General features: G+C 36.3%; 1 long non-coding RNA gene across 1 annotated transcript; it reads right to left on the bottom strand.

Annotated features, from left to right (window-relative positions):
- Positions 1-2,888: 2,888 nt before the first annotated feature.
- LOC131249916 (uncharacterized) lies at positions 2,889-3,289 on the bottom strand. Its single transcript, XR_009172901.1, has 3 exons — positions 3,200-3,289; positions 3,026-3,066; positions 2,889-2,934 (listed from the first exon to the last, which is right to left on the bottom strand). It is a non-coding gene; the product is annotated as an uncharacterized LOC131249916 (long non-coding RNA).
- Between the last annotated feature and the right edge of the window lie 1,994 nt (positions 3,290-5,283).

Below are 5,283 nucleotides of genomic sequence, written 5' to 3'. Positions count from 1 at the left end.
TCTAGGTTGAGGTTAGGTTATAGGTTTAGGTTTAGGTTTAGGTTTAGGTGTCGGTTTGGGTTTTGGGGATTTGAGAATGGGTTCGGGTTTAGGTTATAGGTTTTGATTTTAGTTTAGGTTATAGGTCTTGGGAATTGGGAATGGGTTCAGGTTTAGGTTATAGGTTTTGGATTTGAGAATGAGTTAGGTAATAGGTTTTGGGATTTGGGAATAGTTTTAGGTTATAAGTATAGGTTTAGGTTAGGTTATAGGTTAAGGTTTAGGGATTTGAATTTAGCCTATAGGTTTAGGATTAGGTCTAGGTTGAGGTTTAAGGAATTGAGTTTAGGTTATAGGTTTAGGTTTAGGTTTAGGTTGAGGTTTAGGAAATTGAGTTTAGGTTATAGGTTTAGGTATAGGTTTAGGTAATAGGTTTTGGGATTTGGGAATAGTTTTAGGTTATAAGTATAGGTTTAGGTTAGGTTATAGGTTAAGGTTTTGGGATTTGAGTTTAGGCTATAGGTTTAGGTTTAGGTCTAGGTTGAGGTTTAGGGAATTGAGTTTAGGTTGAGGTTTAGGTTGAGGTTTAGAGAATTGAGTTTAGGTTATAGGTTTAGGTTTAGGTTTAGGTTTAGGTAATAGGTTTTGGGATTTGGGAATAGTTTTAGGTTATAAGTATAGGTTTAGGTTAGGTTATAAGTTAAGGTTTTGGGATTTGAGTTTAGGTTATAGGTTTAGGATTAGGTCTAGGTTGAGGTTTAGGGAATTGAGTTTAGGTTATAGGTTTAGGTTTAGGTTTAGGTTGAGGTTTGGGTTTTGAGATTTGAGAATGGGTTCGGGTTTAAGTTATAGGTTTTGGTTTTGGTTTAGGTTATAGGGTTTGGGATTTGGGAATAATTTTAGGTTATAAGTATAGGTTTAGGTTAGGTTATAGGTTAAGGCTTAGGGATTTGAGTTTAAGCTATAGGTTTAGGTTTAGGTCTAGGTTGAGGTTTAGGAAATTGAGTTTAGGTTATAGGTTTAGGTTTAGGTTTTGGTTTAGGTTATAGGGTTTGGGATTTGGGAATAGTTTTAGGTTTTAAGTATAGGTTTAGGTTAGGTTATAGGTTAAGGTTTAGGGATTTGAGTTTAGGCTATAGGTTTAGGTTTAGGTCTAGGTTAAGGTTTAGGGAATTGAGTTTAGGCTATAGGTTTAGGTTTAGGTTTAAGTTAAGGTTGAGGTTTTGGGTTATAGGTTAAGGTTTTAGGTCATGGGTTTTGGTTTAGGTTAAGGAGTTAAGATTAGGATTAGGTGTAGGTTCAAGTTTAGGTTTTGGTTTAGGTTAAGGGTATGGTCCCTGTAAAGCAAATACAGATATAAATACGGCCATCCGACATAAATGCCAGGCCCTTTCAATGCTGTCCATAAAAAATGAACAGCTTCATCATGGTCATAATAGCGGTTCCCTCTTTCCAGGGAACCCCGCTCTACCGAATAGCTCCGACGCACATCCGGTTTTGCTCCATTAATTTCAATCAAATACATAAACACGGCCTTTCCAAATGGTCAGGCCCCTCCAATGCTGTCCATAGGAAATGGATAGCTTCATCATGGTCATAACAGCGGTTCCCACCTTCCAAGGACCCCCGCTCATCCGGATAGCTCCGACGCACATCCTGGTTTGCTCCATTAATTTCGAGCAAATTTAATGGAGCAAATACGTAACCACTTGGTCTCAAATACTTACTTTATAAAAGAAAATCTCTCATGTTTTCTCAAATTTTCCATTTCGATCTTTTTTAGCTCAAATCCATGTCAATGCATGAGAATCATGCATAAACATGGATTTTAAGCAAAATACATGAGGGAAATTACAACATAGATATCATGCACATGATATCACATAATGTATTGTTTAATGAACTACACATGTGTATTCTTGACAAGAGACGTACCAGATGCTTGAATCTGAAATATGCAGCTCCAACCCTCCCACATGCAACATCCACCTAAAAGAATGCGCATAACCGTCATGCTTGAGTAATCAATATAGGAATGTACAAGTAAAACTATAAAACCAGAGATACTCACTGCATTTTCAAGATCTCCTCCGTAGTTGACAATTCATTCTAAAGCCCTTCTCCCTCCTCCTTTACCCGGGCTTGGGACCGGCAATGCAGGAGTTGCATTGGCGGAGTTAAAAAAGAGCTTAGGCTCCATTTGGTTTTCAAACAAAAATGTTTTTATAAATACTAATGTGATGACCAAATGGAGCCTAAGACTATAAATACGTTCAAATATAGAGTACAAAATTCATTCAATATTAAAAGAAATAAAAAAAACAAGTGCCAAATTAGTTCAAAATGCACACAACAAGTTCAAAATTAGTTCAAAATGCACACAACAAGTTTAAAATGAGTTCAAAATGCACACAACACATGTTCAATTATACAGTACCAAATTTACTGCATTTGGGCTTCTTAAAATGCACACAACACATGTTCAGCGTATGCATTTGCATATCAGCAATAATATCCAATTCAACATCATCATCACCTTAGCAATAATATCCAATTCAACGATGTAGTTTATTGTTGGAGTATAAAAACATATAAATGTTGATGGGAAATGTCACATGGACCATAGAATATATCACAAAATAAAAAGGTGGGACTGCTCACCTTTACTTGAAGTTCCTTCATTGGATGAGGTGTCAGCAAAGCTCGGATTGTGGTAACAATAGGCCCTTAAAATGGAAGAAGGGAATATATGTAAGGCTCTAGAAGCATTGTACAATACTTTTTCTTTCAAGAAAAGGAAAGAGAAAGAAGGGATTTTGTAGTTCTTACCATTTGGGTAATCCTCTTATAGCACTAGTGCCCATGGACAACAAGTAGTCGCTCCAGAAACCAGAACTGAGCATTAGATAAGTCACTAGGTGGTTGTTCTTGGCATTGTCATGGCCTCGGATTGATCTCAACATGCAAAAGAGAGTTAGCTCTTGGATTATTTTGTGTGTATTAACGTTGTATGTAAAATAAAATGGAAGATAATTACACAACTCACCTTAACGCCCTTTTCCCTCCTCCCTTACCCGGGCTTGGGACCTGCAATGCAAGAAGTTGCATTGGCGAAGTTAAAAAATGGCTTAAGCTCCATTTGGTTTGAGAAAAAATTATATTCATAAAGATTGATGTGATGACCAAATGGAGCCTAAGACTTATATGCAAATTTACTCACCAATCAACACAGGTTGGAATCGTCGAGCTAATGCTTTGTCCTTTTCAAAATGCATCCTGTGTTCATAAATAGAACCTGAAGGTTCCTGGTACGTGCTGCCCTACAATTGGATGAGCCCAAATGTATTGCGCAAATTTCAAAACAGAATAATGGGTCTCTATAACTGTGGACCCACCTCTCATAATTGTGAACTTTAATGTGAGTAAACATTGGTTGATGGTCAAAACTGGCTGATCGATGATCATATCTAGACTACAGTAAATAGAGCTACCATAAATAAAACAGAAGAGATTAAATGAGTTTAGATGTGCCCTCTATGATTACACTAGGATAAAAATAAACCGTTTAAATGTGTCTAACTCAATTCAAAAGTCTGAAACCATTTAGTTCCAAATACTTAATAAAAAATCCTCCCATTTAGTCATCATCCATTTCTGTCTACAACCTACAAAAAATAACAAAAATAAATCAATTAGTATTCAAGATCACATACAATAAGTTCTACTGCTTAAATAAAATAAAATAAATAAGTAGGCTGCTCTAATCATAAATTGGCACACAGGTGTATGCCAAATGTGGATTGTTGCATCCAATAACAACTGAATATTTGTTTGGAGAAGTAAAAATGTACCTTTGACACTCAAAGAATGAGAGAAACAAAGAACTATTGAAATTCATATGTATGGGAAAATGATAGGAACACAATGCTATTGAACTTTTACCTTGAGGACTACTTTGCACATGCTTCTTGCCTCTTTGAAGAATATTTCCTTAACACTAAATATTCTTTTATAACAGGTTTTATTTCATAATGAATTATGAAGCTTAGGCATTCTTGACAGCTGCACATGATGCATGTCCTGAAATTTTGGAAGGAAGTATCATAGAACTATCATTTTTGTCAATGATAATCAGATGATTAGGATCATTCAACACAAACAATTTTTGAAAAGGGATGGAACAACAAGAACTCATAACATATATCACACAAAATCAAGAAACTAAATACAGTGAAAGAAGAAAAAAAAAACCAAACAAAACAAAACAAAACAAAACTTGGAACGTCAATGGCCCTGGTTTGAGATGGGCTAGCAACATCATATTAAATTGTGATGAATGTTTGTTCAACTCAGGCTGGCATTATCCAATCTGAACCTAACTAGAGGACCCTTTCAAATCAGATTGCTTGATCTCAACCATCATGGCCAACAATAATGGTTGAGAGAACAATATAACTTTCCACGATTAATTGACAAAGGGCACAAATTGAAGAGGGTTAGGATTTCAATCTGGGAGATTTCAAGAGTATCCACTATGTACAATAGGACCATTATATCAATGGTTCTGATAACTGAACCATGGACCCACATGCATGAAATCATATATGTCAGCAAACACATAGTATGTGTTTACTAATGAGCAGGATCCTATAGTTCCACTATGTAATTAAAACCACCGGTTCATCATATTGAGGAAAGCGAAAAGAGTAAACAACCAAGCTCTGCCATGGTGACACCAAGTGGAAAAAAAGAGATGTGCACCAGTTCACGTGCACGTACCCATAGCACATGGGTTTGCATGTACATGGGCTGGCCTGTACATGCTTTCTGGCTTAGAGAAGCCCAAACAACATCGCATTGATCTTCAAAATTCCGGTGGCCCCATTCCAGTTTCAGCAGACCGAGGAATTCAAAAAAAAATAAAAATAAATAACAACAGTGCATCGCAAACGGCTAATGCTACTCGAAGTCTTTAATAGAATGGTGAAATAATGTTATGAGGGTAAGAATGTAGGCCTCATACGTTCATCTACCAAGAAAATTTACAATGACACACAACCTAAGTAAAACGTAGATTGTAACTACTCAGTGGTAGTTTGAGCTGGAGTCACAGCTACAACTAGTGTTACTTGTCCAAGGTCAATTCATAAAGATCCATTTACTTGGATTTGTAGTTAAATAAGCTTAACAAATTTCAGCTGGACCAGCCATCTGATCAGCTGCATATGTTACATAAGTCAGAAAAGTCATCTCAGAGTTTAGTAGCATTGAGGGCCTGAAATAATGAGGGGAAAAAAAGGTTAG

This window comes from Magnolia sinica, chromosome 6 (genome assembly GCF_029962835.1).
Source record: "Magnolia sinica isolate HGM2019 chromosome 6, MsV1, whole genome shotgun sequence".
Classification (NCBI taxonomy): domain Eukaryota; kingdom Viridiplantae; phylum Streptophyta; class Magnoliopsida; order Magnoliales; family Magnoliaceae; genus Magnolia; species Magnolia sinica.
The sequence above is the reverse complement of the archived record's forward strand: the minus strand, read 5'-3'. Positions and strand labels throughout refer to the sequence as shown.